This window comes from Mus musculus, chromosome 11 (genome assembly GCF_000001635.26).
Source record: "Mus musculus strain C57BL/6J chromosome 11, GRCm38.p6 C57BL/6J".
Lineage (NCBI taxonomy): Eukaryota > Metazoa > Chordata > Mammalia > Rodentia > Muridae > Mus > Mus musculus.
In genome coordinates this window covers 24,903,170-24,929,220 of record NC_000077.6, presented here as the reverse complement: position 1 = coordinate 24,929,220, position 26,051 = coordinate 24,903,170, and the positions used below count along the sequence as shown (strand labels likewise).

General features: G+C 40.2%; 1 long non-coding RNA gene across 5 annotated transcripts; it reads left to right on the top strand.

The window, feature by feature from the left end:
* Window positions 1-3,161: 3,161 nt before the first annotated feature.
* On the top strand, window positions 3,162-25,247 carry Gm12665 (predicted gene 12665). Of its 5 annotated transcripts, none has more exons than NR_167756.1 (6): window positions 3,162-3,220; window positions 9,600-9,698; window positions 14,405-14,567; window positions 15,497-15,538; window positions 19,491-19,548; window positions 25,118-25,247. It is a non-coding gene; the product is annotated as a predicted gene 12665 (long non-coding RNA). The 5 variants fall into 5 exon arrangements; NR_167753.1 differs by having other exon boundaries at window positions 3,162-3,282; NR_167757.1 differs by lacking the exons at window positions 14,405-14,567; window positions 15,497-15,538 and having other exon boundaries at window positions 3,162-3,282.
* The last annotated feature ends 804 nt before the right edge of the window (window positions 25,248-26,051 follow it).

The following is a 26,051-nucleotide window of genomic DNA, read 5'->3' as shown; positions in this document are numbered from 1 at the left end:
TGGACTATAATTATGCATCTAATTGTGGGCTGGCTCTGCCTTGTTTATGTTTGGATATAGAATTTTTGACAGGGGATTTGAGCCTTTTCTTAAAACACATGGTGGCAATTTGTGGCCATGTCCTGCCACCCAAGTTGTGTGGGTGGAATTAGAAGCCATATGGAATTAGAGCCATTGCCTTTTTTTTCACTGCGGCCTGAGTTGTCTCTGACTGTGCTGATGAGAGTCTGACATTCTGCCAGCTTTAGACAAGCACTCTATAAAGCAGAATGGTTCACTGGTGAAGGCTACTGAAATTAAAACGGACATTTATATCAATTGATTCTTCACATCTTCACCCTCCAAAAAAGCTCACAGCTCTCATGGTACCAAAGTACTAGATATAGGAAGAGTCTGGCCCCTGATCCTACACAAAGCCACACTGGCTTAGGTGCCAAGGAGTTCATCACTCCCTGCATGTCTTTATTTTGCCTGACCATGACCCCACAAGGATTCCAGTAGCAACTCAAAGAAATATTTGCATTTCTTACCTGGTCCCTCCTACATCTCCTTCTCCTTAATGCCAGAGACTATAGGGCTGTATTCACTCTCATTAAAACAAGGAGCAAGTTGTAGCCTATACCCACTGAGACAAACTAAAATAAAAAATAAAAAAGAATTAGTTCCCTAGAAGCCAGGTATATCAGTAATCTCTCGCCAGACCTATACACAGTTCTCAACACTAACTGAAGTGCCCAAGACCTGCTGTTTGTCTTCCTAATTTACTCAGTGAGCTTTCCACCCCAATAGCATCCTATCTGAGTGGCACTGAGATGCCTACACTTTCCTTATTATTCTCTGCCTGGCTTCTATAAAAAAGAGTGTGCCCAGGGCCAGTGAGCCCTGCAGCAATGTAGCTGCAGGTTCTTCTCCTGCCACCCACTCTGCTCTAAGACCCAGCCAGCACTTATGATGCATTGTCTCCTAGGCCACACACTTTACAGCACAAAAGCTATTTAGCCAGTGCCTGCAACCCTTCAGCCTGCAATGCCTTGACAGCAGAGGTTATAGGAAAATGGAGAGAGAGAGAGAGAGAGAGAGAGAGAGAGAGAGAGAGAGAGAGAGAGAGAGAAGGAAAGAACAATGTGCAGTCGGTACTGCATTAGAGATGGAAAAAGTACTTAAGGCCTGCAACATTTATCAAGCCTGAATACATAAATGCCACATTTTGAATAAGCGAAGCAAAAGACAATGACAAAAGAAAGGCGCATAGCTTTGGGAATCTCTATCATTTTCATTTGCTGCTGTCAGGAACCTGTTTTTTGCCTCTCGCTCTATCAGCCATTATAGCATTAATGAAGTAACCTCACATAGTTATTGACTGGCTTGTCAGAGGCCCTGCCTGATCCCTTAATAGAAACCATTGGTCTTCAGTTAAAAATGGGGTGAGCTGGGAGGTGCTGTGGGCATGTGCTGAATTTCAAGTGCACTCCTGAGGTTATCAAAAGCCATGAAATGCAAATTATTATATTTTTTAAACACACAGATTTCATGCGACTGAGCATATAAAATTGACTAATATTGTACTTTATGCATGCCTTATAATGTTTTCAAATATGCTCCGCGTATGTTCTTCTCTCAGAAAGTTGTGGGTGGCATTTGAATAAGCAGAGGTAGGCTGAGTTTTATTCTGTTTCTTGACTTATCTTCTGTTTGCTGTGCTAGCTCTTGAGCTCATAGGGTAGCCATGTTGGTGCACTGTCTCTTCAAAGGGCATGACCCATCATTGTTCAAATTTCAGTTTGGATCAAAATCACTTGTCTCCCATTGTTTTCCTTCCCCAACTCAAAGGATCAGCTTCTCCAACCAGGTGATATAATATATTGGCAGTACAGATTGGCAGGAAAAATCTAAGGAATAAATTCTTTTCCAAGAAGACAATAAAATGGAGAATTAACCTAGGGGTAGAGATTTAATTGCAACACCGTGACACCACAATGGAAACGCGCCCCAACAAAAGCTCCACAGAACAGAGAACGGTAAAAATGTGACAAATCCAGGACATGAGCCTTGAAAATTTGGTGATATTTCTGAATCAGAAAGAGCAAAGACAATGGGTCAAGCTTGAGAAGGTCTTCAAAGAGGTGCTTATAAGATGCACAGGCACCTTTGTTGTGGGCACCAGGTCTTGGCTGCATATTGGTATTTAATTGGATCATCTTCCTGGTATAAAGCTGTGACCTTTCTCAGCTTCTCTGGGGAGGAAACCTGGTGTCTCTGCCTATTGATTTGCATGATGGCTGCCCAAACTGGCACTCTCTCTTAGCAGATTATATATATTTCTCACCTTTGGAATCATCCAAAAACTAAGAAAAAAGTTCAAAAATTTCTTTTCTGAATATTTTATGCTCAAATACCCTGTGACCTCACTTCTCCATGAGCAACATCTCAGCTACTTTTTCACATGACCAAGCTGTAAATTTACCAAAACATACTATGATTTTCACTTAGGTATGAAAGCTCTGTTTTGAAGGCTGAGGGACCATTTGAATAATGCTTATTTAATTTACTGAGGTTAAAAGCAATGTAGGAAAAGCTGACTAGCTTCCCCCCATATTTACCCACAATATTTAAGCAACCTGAAAAAATATATAAATTTGTCTCCTTCTGAGACTTTTGCTCTCTTTCAGACTGTACCAAAAGTCTTCTGAATAAAATATATGTCTTTTAGTTTCTTTCCATTCATCCACAAATTTGTAAGAGTAAACTCTCATTGATCTCTAACATAAATGGTGGACAGATACTGTATCTATCAGGAAGATGTCCAGCAGAAATGTGAGCTGGATATGGGCTAGAATTAAGGACATGTTCAAATACAGAAAAGTATTACTACTTTCAAAGCACCAACACATACCATACATATCATACAAAGCCACTGTGTCTGAAAGCTTAGTGGCAAGATCATGTATTAAAGAAACAAAATCAAGCCAGAGGATGAGAGTCGTCTGTGAAGTGCAAAGTCACAAGAGAGGCCATGATGGGAAGGGATCCTACATTGAGGCACCAACTTTAAGCTTTTTCCTTAGGGCACTGTGAAGTCATTGAGACCCTCACACCAGAGAGTGGCTTGAAGTCATAATTTGTAAGGTTGAGCCTTTGTGAGGTCACCCTCATGAGGCTGGAGGGACATCAGACAGAGCTACAACCAGTGAGGGACAAAAGTGAGGCAGCTGCTGAAGAGGTACTTCATACTGTCATTGACTGATATCACTATGGTGGAGATGCAGGTGGCTTTAGAAATATGTAAGAGCAAGCAGGACTGGGAGGGGAGAGAACCTTCCATCTTTCTTATTGTTGCTACTGGACACTTGCTGATTTCATACAACAGGAAAGATGAGAATCATGTTTTCATGAAAGAAAATGAGGGGGTCTCTTTACTTAGCTTAAATAATAGTCATTTTAGGCACCAAATGGAAATATATGGCCAAATCTGAAAGGCAGAAAGAAGCAAGGCCTGCAGCCCCCAGTCAGGTGTCAGGTGCTCTTTCTCAGAAACTGTGAATAATAGCCCTGCTTGCCCAAAATGCTGAATGATGAGAGCAGCTGAAAACTTACTACTAAAGAGTTTGCAACACAATAAGAGACATCTTTGGGATATGCACCTAGATTTTTTTTTTCCATTTTAACTCGTTTTTATCAAAAAAAAAAAAGAAGAAGACTCATAACACAACTTTCAACCAATACATTAATAGTTATAAAAGAGAAGAGGAGAGAAAGAGCATATTCTTCCTGCATTTACCACTTCACAGTTCACAAAGCACTTTCCCTGATGTAAATTACCACATTTAATCTCCCAAAGGGAGTGCCTTTTGTTCTGTTCCCAGGCTATGCCATGACATAAGAGTGCCAGGCTTACTCTGAAGGGTTCCTGTCAACCTGCAATGCAGCTTGCAAGCTCAGTCCCAGAGTCAGCAGCCTCTGGAATCCACTCTCTAGACAGTCATCAGGAAATAGGGGAACTGAATTTGAATGTTCAAAAGCTCTTGTCTGGCTTTAGTTTCTATAAATGTAATAAAGGATTTTGTGTTGTTGAACTTTTAGTGCCTTCTTTGTTAATGAGACACAAAAAATAAGGAAGAATAGGATAGGCTCTGCTAGAAAATGCAAAGAGGAAGATAGAGGAGGGACAAACTTGCATGGAGTAGGAACATCTGACCTGGACCTGGGAGGGTAAAGAAAGCTGAAAGGTAATGGGATTTGGGCATTGATTTCATGTGTGGCAGACTTACAACCATGTGGTGAATGTTTTATGTCTCTCAACCCATAAAGTGAAGAAGTTCCTGGTCCATTGCATGCTCTGATCCATGACTCTTCCAGGAAAAAAATTATGAACAAGGCAATTGAATTTTCATCTGATCAACATGAAAAGGTGTAATCACCCTTTCTTGCTTTCTGTGACTTCAAATTCAGTAACTCAGAGCACATAGTTCAAGAGTTTAAGAGAGGCAGAAAAGGAGAAAATGAATTTTTTAATTTTAATAAAGTGACAATGTTTTAAGTAGGAATACACACAATACCCACAGACTCAAACAACACACATAATACTTTATATGTGCACAGGTCCCTTCCAGAGGTGTATATGCACACACATCCTTTCTTTATATGCAAAACACAGAGCAGCAGCAGCAGCAGCAGCACACGGAACCACACCGGCACACAGCACTGCTCACACACATACAGACACAATCCACTTTGCTTGGTTATCACAAGCAGTTCTGTTCTCAGTGGCCTGCTTAGTAATATCAAGACACTAGGTTTCACCTGAGAGGCAGAAGTGTTGAGATGTGGTCTCTCTGGCTATGTTTCTGTTATTTATACTTTTTAATGTGCTGTTGACAGAATAACTCCAATTCTTCTCTCCTTAAAGACAATGCTGCCCAAAGCTCTTTTCATTATAGGAGCAGAGGAAGCAGTAGCCCTTATAGTGGTTTCCTGGAGCTCTTAATAATTTCTGCTTTTTAAAATATACTTAATAGGAAGACTCATCAGACACTAGCAAGATTTTGCTGAAAGGACCCTGATATAGCTGTCTCTTGTGAGACTATGCAGGGGCCTAGCAAACACAGAAGTGGATGCTCACAGTCAGCTATTGGATGGGTCACATGGCCCCCAATGGAGAAGCTAGAGAAAGTACCCAAGGAGCTAAAGGGATCTGCAACCCTGTAGGTGCAACAACATTATGAACTAACCAGTACCCCGGAGCTCTTGACTCTAGCTGCATATGTATCAAAAGATGGCCTAGTTGGCCATCACTAGAAAGAGAGGCCCATTGGACACGCAAACTTTATATGCCCCAGTACAGGGGAACGCCAGGGCCAAAAAGTGGGAGTGGATGGGTAAGGGAGTGGGGGGGGGAGTATGGGGGACTTTTGGGATAGCATTGGAAATGTAAATGAGGAAAATACCTAGTAAAAATATTTTTAAAAAGAAGACTCATGAGTTTCAGAAAGAAGAGAACACATTTGTAGAAAGTCAGAAGCACATTTAGATTTCCAGGCTAATTAGATGCTTATTCCCAGGAACGCATTTGGGTTTTTGACCAAATCCCTTGTTCTTATGGGAATCTTTTCTGAAGCTCATTGGTAGGATCTCTTTATGTTTCTTTATTTCGATCTGTCCTTTACTTCACAAAGATGTTGGCATTGAACAGGGGCCCTGGAAACTTTATCTCCTGCCGGAGAGTTGATTTCAGGGCACTGCACTACAGATCCTAACTCTGTCCTGACAGGCTGCTCTGGTTGTTCCAGGGTGCTAATGTTCATTAACATTGTCCCAGATGAGCTTCAGAGACTTTGCTAACCAAAATGTCCCAGATCAAACAGGAGCTCAAGCATAACAGAAAAGGTAAACCAAATCTCTCAACTTATCCTGAGACTTGAGAGTGTCAGATATCTGCAGCTTCCCATTCATAAAATCTTCAACATATTTTAATATGCAAATGAGCCAGCCATCTTTTCTTCTCTGCCTTTCTTTTATTTTTTAAGGATTCAGGAGTGACAAATAGCATTCACTTAGCTCAGTAGGGCATCCATTTCCACACACTCCTTAAAAGAGGTCAAAGTGCACAAAGTCTGATCAGCCAATATATATATGTGTGTGTGTGTATGTGTATGTGTATGTGTATATGATGTATATGTATATGTATATGTATATGTATATGTATATGTATAATGTATATGTATAATGTATAATGTATATGTATATGTATATGTATATGTATATGTATATGTATATGTATATGTATATGTATATGTATATATCAGAGGTATATAATATAATACATAGTGTGTATATGTATGTATGCATGTATATATACAAAGGGATATATCCTGGAATATCAAAATACATCAAGACTTTGGATACTTATGCTGGGTTCTTTGGAATTCTAATGAGCACACCACTATGGGAAAATTACTTAATCTGCTTCAAGATTCATTGCCACTGTGCTCTATGCATAGGTATGGCAGATGCCAACAAAAGCCTGCTGACAGGAGCCTGATATAGCTGTCTCCTGAGGGCTTTTGCCACTGCTTGGCAAATACAGAAATGGATGCTCATAGTCATCCATTGGATGGAGCACAAGGTCCCCAATGAAGAAGCTAGAGAAAGTACCCAAGGAGCTGAAGGGGTCTGAAACCCCATAGGAGGAACAATAATATGAATTAACCAGTACCCCCCAGAGCTCCTTGGAACTAAACCACCAATCAAAGAAAACACATGGTGGAACATGTGGCTCTAGCTGTATATGTAGCAGAGGGTGGCCTAGTCGGTCATCAATGAGAGGAGAGGCCCTAGGTCCTGTGATGGTTCTATGCTACAGTATTGGGGAAGGCCAGGACTGGGAATGGGAGTGGGTGGGTTGGGGAGCAGGGGAAGAGGGGAGGGGATAGGGATTTTTCAGAGGGAAAACTAGGAAAAGGGATAACATTTGAAATTTAAATAAAGAAAATATCTAATAAAAATATTTAAAAAATCACATACCACAGAGAGGCTCTCTGAGGGTCAGAAGATTAAGTCACACTGCAGGCATTTCACAGCATAGTACAAAGTTTTGGACTGAGCCTTTAATCCATGAAATTATTAAATCCTAGCCTTGCACTGATATGCATATAAAAACATTCTGCCAAATGAGTCTGCTTCCTGTAGCCATCCAAATACCACCACTGCACAAAGAAGGGTAGGAATAAGGAATATTCTATGGCTCACAGGGTTACAGTTTATCAGGTGAAAGAGAGTTTGTGGAAAACAAGAAAAGGAACTATTGTGTTGGATGGATTTAAGACTAAATGTCTATGCTAACAAAAATAATAGATTTTTCACCTGTCAGGCAGTCATACTTACAAATGTATGATATGGGTACTGATTAGTGAAATGCTCTTTTCTGGCAAATTACAATATAACCTCGTGCTTCCTTGCTGTTCATCTTCGAGGTGCCCCTTTTGTGTGACTCACTTGTGTACTGCTGCAGTTTCTAGGGAAAAGGTTAAGAGACACATTCATAGCAAAGTAGAATTAATCTTTCGAAACCATCGAGTGGGCTTTCAGTGAAAGGAGACAGACAATATGCAGCAAAAACAAAGAAACTTCTGCATGCTGTGGCAGTCATCAGGATAGAAAGCACCAAATTCCATTTTCATGGAAGCAGCACAGAACTATGGGCTCTCGACACTGGCTCTGACATTTCTCTGAAATACTGATGATTTTGTCAACAACCCACACATTTTCCAAACAAATTGTATCATGTTTGAGAGAGACAGAGAGAAAGAGAGAAAGAAGAGACAAAGAGAAAGAGAGAAAGAGAGAGACAGAGACAGTGACAGAGAGAGAGAGATAGAGAGAAGGAGGGAAGGAGGGACAGAGGGAGGGAGGGAGAAGGGAGGGAAAGAATTAAAAGATGAAAAGGTAGTTTTATGGTTAAAATGTCAGCATGAAAACACAGGAGAGGGGAAAAAACCCTAAACTCAAAAGAAACAAAACCCAGTGTGAACAGACATTTCTAATGGCCCTCAGTATTAGTGAATAAAAGTGGTTTCAAAAACTACAGCAAATCTACTGGACGCCTCTCTGGAGACTGCCCTATGAACAACATGAGGGAGTTAGAAGGCGATTTGTTTTTATGACACTTTTTTTTTTTAACTTGGAGAAATTAGTGGTGACAGCAACAGAATCAAGGGCTATTGACATCTCGTAGCTGAGAAGCGGAGCTGGCATCATTTGCAACCTTGTTTTCCTTGGTTACAGGCTGAGGAAAAATATAGCTGGCAGTTGAGAAGTCCTAGTCTCATCTCTGGAAATTGTATGATGGAGTATTCACCCACTGAGTTGCTTCTGTTTATTAAGCTGGGAAACAGTAGCAATGCATGTGGATAGGAACACCCACCAGGGAACCACACCTCCAGAGCCATCACTCGTCATTTTGGTGGCATCATGTGTCTATTTGGACAGAAGCAATGACTCATGTCAAAAGCTGCCCTTCTACTCCTTTTAGAAAGTTAGAATTAAGAAGTGATCAAGTGAAGAGAAAAACACGTTTATCTTTGGTTGTTTTTAAAGTATAACTGAAGATTAAAAAGAAGGTGATAAAAATCACAGAATCTCAATCATTTGATTGAGAAAGAAATATAGATGAAATTCTGTAGTCAGAGAGTATGTGATGACCTTTATGGGATGTTTTTCAGGCCAGAACAGTGCATCACAGACCTCCACTCTGTGAAAGACATTTGCTGAAGCAGAATGAAGGAACAGGACCAAAAGAGGTCTGAGCTCTGAGAAACTCGGGTTCCAGGTCACTTTCCCACATAGACATCGGTGCCTTTACCCAAATCTCTTCCTCTTTTTCTGAAAGGCTAGCAGAATCTCCATTGGCATCCAGCCGGACAGTATCATCTATGTGAGTCATAACAGTTATAGCAGACTTAATTAAACAAACACAGATAACAGAATGCACAATGTTGGTTGGAGGTTTGCGGGTGACAAAGAACATGGGCATGTGCTACTTTCTTCAGTCACAATCCAGATGTCAGAATTCCCTCTCATGAACTCTGGGACAGAGATGTAGTTGCATACAACACAGTCTTTCTTCAACAACAACAAGTCCTTGGATGAACTTTGTTTTGCCAGGAGTACTTAAGAAAGTCAGGAGCCAGGGAAAATGGAAGCTGCCACAGTAAACATACTAAAGAGTAAAACAAACCCAGTTTAAGGAAGTAAAAGATAATATGAGGCATCAGATAGTACACTCTAAGAAAAAGGAATTAATATAAGTTCAGCATTGAGAATAAAACCTTTGCATGGAGATTAGGTGAAGAAGACCATAAACATACATGGCTTAAAAGCAACAGTGCAAAAGCAATGATTGCTGAGAAGGAGAGCACACATGTCCTCTTAGGTTTAGCAGAGTCCAAGCCACCTCTACAGAAAAAGAAAGAAGAGACTCTATTCAAATAGAGGAGTATTAAATAGCCATTTGAATGCAGGGGCAAAAAAAGCCATTCTACATCATATTTTTACTTTTATTTTAATTAAAAAGAATGCATTAACTCTCTGCTCATCACTTGCAGGCTGAATTGGTTTGATCCAGAGAGGCAGTTATGCATAAGAGCAACCACTCTCTATTGAATTAGGAGATCTCTCATGCAACACATCTCACCAATTACAAGGTAGGGATGCAATTCTATGATTTATCATACATTATACTGTTAAGTAATATTGCATTATAGATACAATTTGTACCTATCTCTCCGCAGATTAGAGAGGTGGCACGTGAAGAGGGGATCATTAAACACAGAGCAAGGGCAAGGGCCAAGCTCTTCTCTTTAACAAGCTGCTCCAAGTACCTCCTCTCTAATCCATGGAGAGAGGAATAAATTGCTCCAGTAGCTTATTCTATATCATGCCCTTTGAGGTTGGGGGTTTTAGTTAAACAAAAAGATACAGGAAAACATCGTTTCTCTGTAGCCATAGCTATCCTATCCCCAAGCCTGATAAGATGGTATGAAAGAAGTGATTTTGGATTTATTAGGAAGATCCTCTGCTTGCAAAGAGGTTGAGATAAAGATGTGGAGTGGATGTGGGCAGTGCAAAGAAGGATGAAAATCACAGAAGAAGAAGCAAAGAAATCCACATCCTGCACAAGCAGAATGCATGTCAACATCTGGTTTTAAATGAAGCTGGACTACTGGAATCTGACTCCCTTATGCCATCATTTATATATTATATTAGACTACTGCTGTCTACACAAAAGAAGCTGCAGGCCACTTAGGCAATTTGACATAGCAGCTATACTTTAAAAGGTAAAAAGAAACAAGTGAAATGGTTTTGATATCTTCTTTGTATACTGTCATTTCAAAATGTAACTGATTTAAAGTTTATTAACAACATGAGTATCCACATCTCAGTTCACACTGGTCCATTTAGAGAAGACTGTGAGCCAATTGCACCCTTGCCCAGTACAGCATGACTATGTGTGTGTTATGACTTCATTCTCCCCACTTTCCCTTTGCTGTGTTCTTAGGACTAAAACGTATTATTTAACTATGTTGCTCAAATTAGCAGGAGCACTTAAAAGTAGAAAAAAATGGATGAGATGGCATTCACCTATACTAAGAATAGTTCTCCACTTCCACCAAGATTTACTCTCCTGATCCTGAAAGGGGACAATCTCAGATCTCATGTGCACTGCCAGCCTCACCTTTCTAAAGTGGATAAATCTGAACATAACCTTACTAGTCAACCAAGGCTCATCATTAGAACACCCTACATTTAATATTCTTATCCTATAAGACTCCTATAATAACACTTTCAATTTTATTAAACTCCATTAGAATCCTGACTGTACCCTCCCAGAACACGAAAATTGTATAATCCACTTGAGCAGAGAAACAATGAGGAACACAGAATCTAAGGACTCTGTTATACTGCCTCATAAACCCTTGCTTGTCATGGGGCATGTCATTGATTTCTACTGGCAATCTCATTGTCATGTCAAGCTGTAACTTGAATTCATTATTTCTCCTCTCTGAGGTAAACAATAGGCCAAGGGTAGAAATGGATGACAATAAGAACAGTAATTATTTTCAAAAATAATTGTGTAACTTGACTTGCCTGAGATCAGAGAAAGCATAGGCTACTCAGGCCCCACAAAACACCTAAACTAATTGCCCCCAAATTAGTACCTGTCCTTGGACTTTGGGAAAAGTAATTCATCTATGATGTTAGGGGAAAGATGAGAGACGGGTTATGTGGGGTAGGGGAAAAATGGTCTATTAATTCCATATTGTTCCTACTAGTTCTACTAATTAGAACATAGCATTTGTACGTACATGTATGATGGTATGTTGAAAACACAGGCTTTGGATTCAGACTTGTTCTGAGTTTAGACTCCACAGTTTACCGACTGTGTGAGGCAGAGTGAGTTCTTGTGAATCATCATCTCTTCAAGTAAAAGAGCGCCGATATAGACTTAGATTTTTCAAACCTACTTTAACCTCCCTTGTAGTCCACCACCCACCAGAGGTAGTAGAAAGGGAGGGTTTATAGGGCAAAGTGGGGCAAAACCAATCTTTGTTGTTAGGCCATCAGCAATTTAATTCACACGAATCAGCAGCATTTGGTATCTCAATCCACTAACAAACACTATACATGAATCAACAGTGGCAGTTCAATCCACAAGAAACCATGAGGTTCTCTGTCAATAGATACAAGTGGCAAGAACCCACTGCATGAGAAGTTCCTTGGTACATTTGATCATTGAAGAAGGCAAGGTGAACCAATGCCACAGCATTGTCAGTGAAGAACATTATCAGCAAAGTCCAAAGAAAACCAATGGCACAGTGTCCTTCACTGTCTGTTGTGTTATACTTATATCTTTTCCGAACATCACATGTTCTGTCAAGTATCTGCGCTAGAAAAGTATCACATACCCCCTTTCCAGGCAGCTTCCAGAAAAACATGACATGTCTGTTCTCAACAAAGCACCCTCCCAGGTGCCTGCAACACAGCAAAACATCCCCTCCTAAGACATTCTCCATGAAAACATCCCATGATACAACTGAGTCTCCAAAATTTTCCACTCCATACCAGTGGGATATCTTCCCAGCTGCAGGAGCATGTGTTTATGTGACCACAGCACACTCAGTCATACCTGGGATGGGGGAGAGTGGGTTCAGCCTTTGCTGAGGAGCACCTGTATGCCTGCATATTACAGGGTTCTGACACAATTGTTTCGTCAGCAAGATCCTGTTTTATGGAGCTGATAGGGATATATATGTTCTTGATACTAAATGAAACAAAACTTGTCTGTCAGTATATGTGAGTTGTTGAAGTTAGGCCCTGGTTCTGCCTCTCAGCCCCATGCTCCCAGAAATAAGACTCAGACTCAAATTATATTTACAAATACATCAGCCATATTGCTAGGTTCTACTATGACTAGATCCTAACTAAAGATAAGCCATTTATTTTAAACCTACATTCTGCCACATGACCTGTGCAGTCATCTGGTACCATGCACCCATCTCCTCACATCTTTTCAGGCTCATATACTATCCTCCTTCTCTCCCAGAACTCTCTCTACTCCTGGATGACCCACCTCTATTTCCTGCCTAAGCCATAGGCCATAGGCCTTTTAATTGACAGCTGAGGCATCCATACAATATACAAGATAATCTCTCTACAATGAGTAGCATGGCTGAGTGTCATGAGATAGATACAATGGCAATGGTAACAGGGCACATCTCCTAGAGACATACAAGGTTTTCCTTCTCTGTGTTCCCAAAGTTCTTTCTTATATTGTGCATGTGTATGTGCACAAGTACATGATGTTGAATATGCAAATGTGTGTTCCTGCATATAAAGACAAGAGGAATCTTTTTTTAATATTTATTTATTTATTATATGTAAGTACACTTGTAGCTGTCTTCAAACACACCAGAAGAGGGCATCAGATCTCATTATGGATGGTTGTGAGCCACCATGTGGTTGCTGGGATTTGAACTCAGGACCTTCAGAAGAACAGTCAGTCCTCTTAACCATTAAGTCATCTCTCCAACCCCAAGAAGAATCTTTAGTTATCTTTTTTAGTTGCTCCCCACTTTATTTTTCAGGAAAGGATATTTTCTTGAGTCTGAATCTCTCTGTTTAGACCAGGCAAGCTGTGGCCAGTGACCTCATGAGATCAGCCTGATCCTGCCTCCCCAGGCATGGACTGAAATTATGAAACACCACACTTGGCTTTTTACATGGGTACTGGAGGTCCTGACTCTGATCCTGACTTTTTTCACAGTAAATATTTGATGGGCTAGGACCATCTCCCCAGACCAGAAATGGGTCTTTTTTAACAGTTCTTTGAAATAGAAATGTTAATGGACTTGTATTTACCTTTAAAAAGAGTGGAGAGTGTTAGTGGTCAGTGAAAGCAAAAAGCTTAGACACTAAAATGTTACATGAAAACAAGAGGGAATTCTATTCTCCTATGGACAACAGAGCCTGTGAGCTGCTGAATACTGAAGACGGGGTAGACCATTACTAAGACACATGAGAAGAAAATAGGACATGGAACTCCCAACTTAACATTGTTTATGTGACACAGCAAAATGCTTAGGTTCTCTGAAACTTGATGTATTTATCCAGAAGATAGAGGGGCACTATGGAATGCCAAGGCCCATTTTGAAGCTTCTCCTAGCTCCCCAATGAATATTTTTAGCACTCTAATGATAACAGCTCTAGTCTTTGTGTTAAAAAAAAGTATCACCTCAATACTTCTTTCAAACCTTGTGTCAGTGGCAAAAGTTCTAAACTTTCCTGCCTAGTTTTTACCAGTGGTGTGGGCAAGACAATGTCAGTCTGAGTTGCCCCAGGCAAAACATGGGATTTGAACCTAACTCTGTCCCTTTCTCTATCCCTTCTATCTGTTAGTCTTCTATGTTACAGAATTCTTGTCTGAAATGATAAAGAAAAGAGTGTCTACTATGATGTTTGCAATTCTTGATGACCCTACCCAACACACAAAAATCATCAATAAACTAGAACTCCCAACAAAGCTCTTGTGACCCAGAGGATACCTTCATCCTCAGGATGCAGTGAGGTTGCCTTACCCAATGACATGTTTGCTTCGGCAGTAGATTTGCATGTAAGGCTTGATAATCATTGCATGCTATTTACACTTGGGTCATATTTAAAATTCCTAAAATAGTACAATCATTAATAGCTGCAATATTATGTCCTTTTGTAATTAAGCAACCAGAAATCCTGCCCAAGCCAGTCTCCTCACTGTTTTCCAAAGGTTTTTAATAATCAAAGAACTCATTATGGCTAATAGTGTTGGGTTTTAGCATTTCTTTCTCTTTCTCTCATTATTTCAAATGCTCAGTCCCCATTAGCCACCACGATGGCTGGAGAAGAGTGGATCATCACAAATGGTGACAACTGTGGTGCTATCCCACTGTCAATGCAGGAGAGAGCAATACACACAAGACAGTTCAGTTCACAAGTCCATCAGAAGCAGACTGCAGTTGCATGAAGGCGCTGGCAAGGTAGAAAATACTCCGATTCCTCCTATGCCCACTTTTGAATGGTCCAGTTCTTACCTGACATCCCTCAAACTGCTGCATCATTTTAGCCCACAGCTCGGCTTCCATAGCCACTGAGGTTTCTTCCTCTCCTGCTCACCTTAATCTGTTTCATTTGTGTTCATCAAGGTGGGTGGGTAGGATGGACCAAAAGCATAGGGTGGTGCCCCACCCCCCAGGATCACTGGGGGTCTCCTCTCACAAAGCCAAAGAAACACAGCTGACACAGGGGGATGGAGAACAAATGGGGTGGGCTTTTTAGGTGATGGGTAGGAGAGGCTGAGCTTCAGAGGCCAAGATTTTGATTAAAGCATTTCTCAGGTTTCTCTCAGCTAATGGTCCTGGTCAACTACAGAGCTCACCCTTCCAGCCCTGGTAAAAAGCAGTCTGCCTGAGGTGCTCTCGTCCTGAGCCCAGAATGGCCCTTAGAACACTCACACAGTTTTGTCCAATTGTTAGAGATCATATTACTTCAGTTAGGAAAGTTTGACATATGGACGAGTCGAAGGGTTGTTACTGGATAGTGAGAAGAGAGAAGTTTCCAGGCCAAAGAAGGGGAAATATTAAACCATCCTCCCCTAATGAATAATACTGAATGAGGGAGGGTTGTGAGCAAAGTGATGTTCCCTCCCCAACCCGGAGCTCAAGACAAAGGAAAGTAACAAAAGTTCCAAGTGTGCTTAAAATGTTATGTTTTCTTGTTTGTTTTCCTGTTTCCCAGTCTCTGCAGGGAAGTGTCAGCCTTACTTGCTACACCAAGGACAGTTGGGCAAGATCAACATCAGACATGGACATTCTGTGCCACTGAGAGATCTCATTATTATGCCTTTCCTGGGAATCCCTTGCCCTCATCCCAACTCAGCCACTAATAAAACCTTAACTTTATCTTTCAGTGAAATCGAGGACCATTAATTAACCCAGGAGCAGAGTGAGGGGTAAGCTGGGAAAATCAGCAAGGACCAGAAAGAGAGTGCAGGGATCTTCCAGATCCCGAGAGAAGCAGAGCCCAGTGTGTACAAGTGGGAACAAGTCACCAGGAACAACATAAAAGGATCTCTCTAAGAAGTGAAGTCTTAATTTTTCCATAAGATAAATTAATCAAACACAGTGACCCCTTAGATTTGATATCATTGCATGAATAGTAATATATAAATAATAAAGCCAACATGGGCTCACAACCTGCAATTTATAATAGTTAGCTCTATGCTTCCCATCTATGTAACAATGAAAGCATATCTTTCATCAAAATCAATTCAAATTAGATTTCTTCTTCTACCTCTATTTGCCCCTGCCCAGTGTTCAAGATTAACTCTTTCTCTTCCAAGTCATTGCTTTCCTCAGTGTTGAATCACAACCCTGGGCTTCTCTTCCTGGAGGGCCCTTGAATCCCACTTAACCTGACTGGTGTGATGTGCTCCTCAGGAGGCAGGCAGTGAAGCAGAAAGGGGATGATCACAAATTGAGAACCGTTCTTCCAAATAATAGAAAGAGAGAAATTAGGCAAAGTGCCTTTCCCATCATCTCCTCATCCCTGCTCAATTTGGCATAAAGAATCCTTGAGAATTGCAGAATGTATTCTCTTTGCATTTGTAGAATGACCCCTTAAAAGGTCATTGTCACTCCTAAGGCTCAACTCTGACTGTGGATGGCCATTCTGTACTAGCCACGGGCAGAATGCAGGCTGCTGTGGAGGTTAAAAAAGGTCACAGGCCTGGCCCAGGGATTCATTCACTCACCCAATGGCTGTCTCTTTTGGTACCAACCTAGAAATATTAACACAAAGGCCTGCCAATAAACTACATGGTGTTTGCCTATCTTATATACGCCAAAGGAACAGACAAATGTTTGGTGTGGAAATGGAAAGAAAGAAAAATGCTCTTAAGCAGCTATTAAGTGCTTTGCCCCCTCCCCTATTTCAAAAGCTCCCATAGCATAAATAGTGGTCAGAAGTTCATTGAACTATCTTGTAGTGCAGGGTCCATTCAAATGTGGCTATTCTCTGAGAGTCTCCTGACACCATATCTAATTTCCAAAATGAATATGCTTTAATTTTCCTTCTTCATGCATTGTGCTTTTTCCTCATTTAAAACAGCAACAGCCTCTGGCAGTAAAGGACATCACATTTCTGTGTGAGATGAAGCTCTTTTTTTCCAGTATGCAGAGGAATGGCATGGGTCAGGAGAGAAAAAATATATGCAAAAAACAGCACACCCCACTGACCCCAGTATATTTTACATTACAATTTTGCCATTTCCAATATAGGTTCATTTTGCAATGGACCATATCAACCATATTTCAGGGTTTTAAAAAAAAGTGTATGGGGATATGAGAGGCATTGTCTGCCTACAGTGTGTCCTAGTACAATGTACCAGTTGTCTGATCAGGGTAGAGTGTCACCTACAGAAAACATATACAGATACACACACACAGCTCCAGCCTTCAATGCTGGCTACATTGGATCCTGCCACTAAAGGAAGCATTAGGGGACTTCTTTATAAATGTGGCCAAGAACATTTGACTCTTTTTAATGACAGTAATGCCATATTCAGTGTGACTAAGCTCACTTGAAAGCATCAAGGCTACAGACAGAAACTGAGTACTTCCCTGTTCTGTTTGTATCTATTTATCTATTTATCTATATCTTTATCTATATTGACAGAGAAAATGAAAGTTATATATATATATATATATATTTGTGTGTGTGTGTGTGTATGTGTGTGTGTGTGTATATATATATATACATATATATATATATATAGTTATGTCTGGATGCATTTATAATTCAAGATATATAAATATCTACTTCAAAAAAATCTAAAGAGTTAAATATGATGGAAATTGTGCACAATGGCAATCTTAAATTGTGACATGTATGCTCATTGTTCAGTACAGACACCTGTAATATTTCATGCTGAAGCATCCTCTACTATGAATAATTGCTGCTGCATTAAAGAATTTTCTATTAGTCTTGCCTTTGTTAACCATTCTATCAACAAGTATCTTCTGAGCGGGATGTGTGGGGGTCATGAAGGAGATGCAAAGCACAGCTACTGCCTTCATTGTGGTTAGGGGAGCAAACCAAAGTCTAAGTCTGACAGTCAACTCTAGAATCTGGGGCATCAGGTTCACATTTACCAGTCCATTGAATCTAGATTGCTGATCTATCAAGTTGGCAAGTTAGTGCAACCTAGAGTGGTCAAAAAGTTGGTACAAAGTGATGACATCTGGCCTTGCAGGATGAAAAGGATGGGAGGAGAAGCATCCTTTAGTGTGAGTAAGAACAACTGCAAATACACCAGGCTGAGGGCTGTGGGGCGATTCTCTCCACGGGTGCTCTGAGTATAGAAACATTGCAAACCTGTATCAATACTTGGAATAATCCTCTTCACATTAAAAAAAAAAAAACCCAATCAGTGATATAGTCTTGGTTCCTTAGAACTTGGTCTCAAGTCTGTTTCATTGGGCATTGTCCATATGGGAAGTACAGCATTGTGTCATCTCACAAAGAGCTGTTACTCTCTCATGAGCTGTCACCTACTGCTGTGTTTCACAGATATCGAAACTCCAGGTAAGATATGGATGTAGTGGCTCTGTAGGTCACAGCAAAGTAATGGTACTGAGCTCAGGCAATCCTGACTTCAAAGCCCCAAAACACATTCAATGAAGCTACTCCCCTTCTAGGCTGTAGAGATGATAAATACGTACATGTGTCTCATGAAGTCATAAGTAAACAATAATCCATGGAAAAACAGATGATAAAATTAACAAATCTTCCTGTCTTAAAAATAAAAATCCAAGCTCAGTAAGGAACATTAAGTAGTGGCTACTCATCATTTGGGGGTTCTCAGCAAGGGGTCACTTCAGGCATTTATAGTGAATTCTGCGTATGCCATGGAAAATATTGCCAGTGGCCAAATGCCAAAATCATTTCTGCATTACTTTACATCAAATCTGGTCACCCCCATCAGTAGGATTCCCTAATGTCACACACACACACACACACACACACACACACACACACACACATGCACACACCACATACACGTCGATTTTTCAAGGAGCCACATTTTAAAGAAGTGAGAAAAACACATTATATCACCTTTTCCATTTCTGTGATAAAATTGTCATTACATAAGCAATCCAAGGAAGGGTTATGTCAACCCAAAGCGTGGTGGTTCTCACCCGGAAGGTAGTTCTTCCTACCTGGAGATAACCCCGCACAGGTATGCCTCACTGACATTCCAGTGATTCTAGGTCTTGTCAAGTTGAGGATGTTAACCATTACACTCAGAAATTTAATTTGCTAGCATATCTATTTTACCTAACATGTGACTGATGGAAGTGCTAGGTGGTATAATTCTAGCACAACATTTCTGTTCTAACATTGTGCTTAATTCCTCATGGAATAAAGCCTTAGGAATCCATCCTGATACATTTTAGTTCCAAGAAAAGTACAAAATTTGCTTGTATTTAATTTCTCCCTAATTATTATTTATGATTACTGAATGAAATGGAGGCAAGTATCAGGTGTGTATGTATGTGTGTGTGTATGTGTGTGTGTAATGTGTGTGTGTAATGTGTGTGTGTGTGTAATATGTGTGTGTATATGTGTGTGTGGGTGTGTGCATGTGTGTATATGTGTGTATGTGCGTGTGTGTGTATGTGTGTGTGTGTGTGTGTTTTGTGTAAAGCATATCATTGGGTTATATGTAGGCCTTATGTTCCTCTTCGAGAATGGCTGATGACTCTCTAGCATATACTATTATTGAAGGTTGCCACTCAGAATCTGGAACACAGGGCATTTATTCCTGCCCTTATTGTTGTAAAAACAATTTTAAAATTATTATTTTTGAATGTGTATAGGCGTTTTCTGTGGATGTTTTCCAGGTTTCCTGTGGAAGCCAAAGGAGGGCCTCGATTTCCTGTAACTGGAGTCCCAGATGCAGTGAGTCATCATGCGGGAGCTGGAAATCCAACTCAGGTTCTCTGGAGGATCAGGAAGTGCCCTAACCACTGAGCCATCTCTCCAGCCCCACCTTTATAACCTTGCTGCTTTTCTTTTCTTCTTTTTTTCTTTTTTTTTTAATTGGATATTTTCTTTACATTTCAAATGTTATCCCCTTTCCTGGTTTCCCCTCTGAAAAACACCCTCCCCCTATACCCTTCCCCCTCCCCCTGCTCACCAATCCACCCACTCCCACCTCCTGGCCCTGGCATTCCCCCACACTGGGGTGTAGAACCTTCACAGGACCAAGGGCCTCTCTTCCCATTGATGTCCGACTAGGCCGTCCTCTGCTGCATATGCAGCTGGAGCCATGAGTCCCACCATATGTGCTCTTTGGTTGGTGGTTTAGTTCCTGGGAGCTCAGAGTACTGGTTAGTTCATATTGTCGTTCCTCCTATGGGGCTGCAAACCCCTTCAGCTCCTTAGGTTCCTTCTCTAGCTCCTTCATTGGGGACCCTATGCTCAGTCCAATGGATGGCTGTGAGCATCCACCTCTGTATTTGTTAGGCACTGGCAGCCTCTCAGGAGACAGCTATATCAGGCTCCTGTCAGCAAGCTCTTGTTGGTATCCCCAACAGTATCTGGGTTTAGTCAATAAGCCAAAAAGGCCCCAACAAATTGGGAAAAGATCCTCACCAATCCTACATCTGATAGAGGGCTAATATCCAATATATACAAAGAACTCAAGAAGTTAGACTCCAGAGAAACAAATAACCCTATTTTAAAAATGGGGAACAGAGCTAAACAAAGGATTCTCAACTGAGGAATACCGAATGGGTGAGAAGCACTTTGTAGCTTTTAATCCAAAAACCACCAAAGAGTTTTGAGAACAGCTGGAATAAGTAGAATAAGAAAGAGGAAGACAGAGGTCATAATTGTATGAAAAACATACACATTAAAAACTTAATATCACATATCCTCTGGGGGAAAAACTCACATTGGGATCCTTGATAGGAAGGGGAATCTCTCCAGTGTACAGATGAGGTGTAGGAGACAGGCTCACAGTAAAACAACTCTATTGCTGGCTAAGAAGGACAGTCTCAGCTCACTGGCTATAAGCAAAATGAGACTAAAAGACATGTCTTAAGGTGACAGCTCTGAAAAATACTGCTTTACATTTTGCCTGGCTCTCTACTTTCTGCCCACAGCCCTTGGTCCTCAGAGGGTTCAAGTGGGATGTCTTAGCTGCCTGTTTCCATGTCCAGTGATGGTGAGAGTTCAGAATATTCTTCCCTAAGGTTAGAGCATCTTATGAATTCCAAACCACAGCTTCATGCAGGGGATAGCTGAGGCCTCCCATCATTCTGGGACTCCTACAGTTCGAACAGGCTTAGGAGTCCTAAAGTGTTTGGCCTCGCACACGTTCTACTTGGAAGCACTAAAGGTTTTCAAAATAAATCAAACAAGCTTAATAACCTTTATTGCGGATTGTTTCTGGAGACAAATCTTTGCAAAATTCACCACATGCCTCAAAACCTGCAGAAGGGCAAGAGTCCACGTCATAGGCTTGCTGGGGAGCAGCCCATTAACGCATAGGGAAGACATCCCACTTCTCTTATGTAAACTGGAAAGTAGAGGTGCTTCCCTAAACTCGGCCAAACAAGGGAAATAGTTTGAAGACGACAGGAAGTATGTGTTAGCAAAATTTTAACAATCAACTAACGGAACAATGTATAGAAATTTGAATGAGCAATTTAAACTGAGATTTTTAAGAAACTATACAGATACTAGAAGTCCCAGATGTGCTGCCCAGGCACAACATGGAACACAGACAGGCAGTATCCCTACAAATACTGCAGAGCTGGGTCTTTCTCTTCAGTACTTCAGGATGGCATTCTTTTCCTTACCATGATGCCCTTTTGATTTGCAATTTAAATTATGGTATCTGTACTGCATTTATCACACCTATCGCTTATCCACATATAAATCTGTTTTGGAGCTAGGCACTAAGTTAGAAAGATTTGTTATAAATGTCTTATTTTAATATTTTATGCATGAAGCATAATTTGATTCAGAGTGCTATTTGTCTAAAATACATAACAATGTGTGCGGTTACATTGCTTCTGTTCTTCAGGAAATATGTTTAAGGCAAAACAATTAACTCATCTGTGTCTAAGTCGCAGCGCCTGCTCATGGTTTGAATCATTTTAATATACATTCATCTTTCCTGCCCTCTTCTGTAGAATTGTCTTATGAACGAAGGGATGGGCATCTCACTTTTCCATATCTGAATAGGCTATCTCCCTGAATTTTCCCTTTAATCAGCCTTCCACAGTAAAGTATACTGTTTAGAAAGTGTGAGGCTGGTAGAAGTGCAAGTAAGGACCCATGACACACAGCTAAGCAGCCCTACAAAATGAAGGAAAACAGCAAATATTTATTGAGTGTTTTATTAAATCAAGGCACTGTCTGAGCCTTCAACTGCTCTCTTGGCCTGAGTGACCCCTTTAGACCAAGCTGCAGAATGGTAGCAACTATCATTCCCATGTTACAGATGTAGTCACTGAGGCTCGAAGAAGATCTACTACTTATGTGAGGCCTCCTGTGGGTGACTGGCAGGGATAGTTGAGTTCTTGTTCTTACTACACATCATTCCACCTCCAGTGCACTCTATTTTAATATAATGCAGTTCAAAATTGGACCACCCAACATAAAAGCCAAGTTTACTGATCCATCATTCAGCGCTGTTTTCCAGCTCATTGACAACATCCTCCAGTGTCTGCTGAGTGACTGGAGAAATTGCATTTATGATGCAGTTCTGAGCATCTCAAGATGCTGAGTAAACATGGCTCCATTAAAATACTTCCGATGGTGTGAAATACATACATACATACATACATACATACATACATACATACATACAAAATGGGGGGGGGGCAAAAAAGGGAGATGATTGTTCCAGTCAGTTTAAATCATGTATACAGACTGACCTGGACAGGAAAGACAAGATGAAGGGAAAATATATGCTTGTCATACAAGCTGTCTAAAAAAGCATTATATGAACAAAACCAGGCAATGAACAGGAGGCCTCCCTGAACAGCTGAGTCCCTCTGCTACAGTCTTTCATGATATTAAATACTTAGCCTTTGTCGTAGATACAAGGATGTGTTGGTAATTTGATTAAAATCTCTGTCATGTACAGGTTTTTGTCTTTATTCTCATTCCATTTTCTGTGATCTTCCCAGCCGCTAGCACATGTTACATATTTAGTCATCATTTATTGAATACACAAACATGTGAATAGCTTAGAGAATTGGCAATTCCCATTGTCCATTTCACAATAATTTAACTCATGAATAGATTTAGGTATATAACTCAAGACATGTAGGACCATCATGCTTCCTTCCCATGCCAACTGTCTTCCTAGCCATTGCCCCCCAAAAGTCTGACATAGTTTGCAGCTATATCTAGTCACACCACCAAATTAGGAGTTATGAAGCAATCCTCAGCGTCACCTCGCCTATGAAAAGACTAACATGTGCATGAATGCATGTATGTGCATACTTACCTATGAACAAGCAAGAGAAAAGCCCAGGACAGAGAGAACGTCCTAATCACCTTCTGCTGAGTTAAGTTGCAGTTCCCAAACGGGATAATGCTAATGCTTATTTAAATCATCTTCCTACCCTTCCTCTAGATTGGAACTTTGCACACAGTAGTTTAACAAAAATAATTTGAACCAAATTCTCAAGTGAATGACGGACAAGAAACTTGAAATCGTTCAGGAGGAGAGGACAGGCTAGACTGCTCAAGAAGTGGAAGCCAAAATGGAATATCCTCTGCAGCTCTTGCTTTATCTCTCTTCTCCACCTTAAGTCCTGGAAAGAGACACTCAAGTGCCCACCACTTGGACATCTGCACTCAGCTCACACTCTTTCCTCACACCCACCAGCCCTTGTTGGCAAGAGATTGTCGGATACCAGATTCATTGGTCTGAAAAGCCTTATGTTCATCAGTAAGGAAATATGTCTTCCCAGCCAAAATTCATGGGGATACTGACTTTTAAAATCATAATTGTTGGTTAATTTTCTTCAAGCATGCATTAGCTAATACCTTTGGCAAGAACTGGTGGGTTTTTATAATCAAATTTAATTCCGTTAGTTCCTACTATGTGCTTGAAAGGAAGACAAAGGACCCAGATTAATATTTGCTTCAAGGAGCTGGAATTTTATAAAGAATACAGGTATGTACACAAATATCTACAGTCCAGCTCCTTGTCCTTTCTGGCTTCTAGATTATATAAAGTAGAATTTGTGTCTGCTAGGGAAATTACTTGGTACTGGGTTCACTGAGAGCTCTAAAGCATACACACACACATACACACACACAAACATAAACATAATATGTAATATGTAATGCAAAATGTGTAATTTATAGTGTATAATATGTAATATATTTATATTATATATTATCTGATATAGTACTACATATAATATGTAATGTATAGTATGTAATATATATTGTATACATTATAATATGTTATATTATATTCTTTTATACAATATACAATATGTAATATATGACATGTTATATGTGGCATGCAATATATAATATGTGATATATGATACATGATATCTGATATATGATGTTTGACATTTGATAATATGACTTATGATATATAATATATATGACAGACTTGAAGAAAGTGATTTCTTAGGAAAGGGGGAAAAACTTAAAATTCCATTGCGGTGTACATAAAATATAAAGGTTAAGGTGTCCATTGTTTATGTTAAGGATAAGGGAACCATGTTGGAGATGTGGCTTGAGCAGCGGATGGCCCAGAGCAACAAAAGAACATACAAAGAAAGCCTAACTGTATCCACTCTTCTCTGGCCATCAGCACAGTGTGGGATTCTCTAGCTTATTTGTGTGGGGATGTGTCTTCCTCCCAGAAATGGAACCGTGTGTATGCAAAGACCTGGCATAGCCTTATTTGGTGTCCTATTCCTTTCTGACTTCTGCTTCCAAGGAGACTCCAGATCAGCATCTGTTGGGTAACTAGCTATATGGCGATTATCATAGAATGTGGTCTCATTAAAAATATATCTTGAGACACAATTCAGGACCAGAGTGTTTGCCTAGCATATGCAAGTTCAACTCCCAATATTGCAAAAATAAATTAATAAATAAACAGAAAAATTATGCCTATTGATCTCACTCTTTCTCTAAGTCTAATTATAAAGAGAAGTACATGCATGCTTCTCATTGGAATGAATCAGAACATGAGGAGCTGCAGTTTGTCTACAATAATTTCATAGTGTGACATCTGAATGGACAAGGGAGGTAGTGATGATTGCACATTTATCATCACATTTTTACAGGAAAGAAAAGAAACTAAAAATACCATCATCAAATGATGTCAAGATCAGGGCCCTTAGAGAAACAGTCTAATCAGTCAGCACTTGACTTCTAAAGTAGTGGTCCATGCAACTTTTGGCCCTACCTCTTCATCCACAGGCTTACTTGTCAGTGTACCTAGATCTACCTAACTTTTCTTTTTCCCAAGTAGAATCCTTGAAGAAGAGAGAACTCATGCTGAGCTGCTTGTTTCGCATCCCAAAAAGGACTCAGGAGGACTGTTCATCTATTTAGTGACAGAATTTTCCATGCTCAATAAATTCTGCTGCTTGGTAACTGAAGTCCCGTGTGTGTCACATCACCTCTCTAATGCTCTAGATCCCTCTTTGCTTTTACAGTTATGAGCCTGGTACCCTGTAGGGGGTTTATTCTGGGTATCCAATGATCTTGAAGACATCAAACAGCAATCTTACATCTTTTTATCCCGAGGACACAATGGGATACCTACCTCTGGAAATTAACTATGCAGTTTTAACAAGAAGGAATGATGAGAACAACAACTAAAAGGATACTTATTTCTCCAACATGTGTGTATATGTGTGCCTGTGTGTGTGTGTGTGTGTGTGTGTTCTCATCAAATTAGTTGGAAAACTTGAAATGGAATACCAAATCATTTAAAAAAAAACAAACAAGTCTATAATGATAGTTAATTTCTCTTTTAAACTAATTATTTCCATTTGAGCTGCTCATTAAAAGTCTGTATTGAGGCTAGAATTTGATGTTAGAAGAAATGGGCAATAGATTAGAGCACCCTCTGGTCCAGAAGAACCACTCTAACCCAGACCCACAGAGAAGGCAGAGGCTCAGAGAGTTACTTCATAAATAAATACTGCTGATTTTGGGGTGAGTGGTGGGTGGCTTTGTTCTTTAAATGGGAGAATGTAATGTTGCCTGTTGCAAAACAGAAAGTGGTCTCTGTTCACTCTTGCTTCATTTGCTACCATCAAAATCAATTCCATATAGAAAAAGACCAATAAAAACAAAGATAAATCAAAACCTGTTGTTGATTTTGTTTGGTTTGGTTTTGGTCTCTTAAGATGAAAGACAGGAGTGTACTCTAGCACCTCTCTCTATCTGGATACATC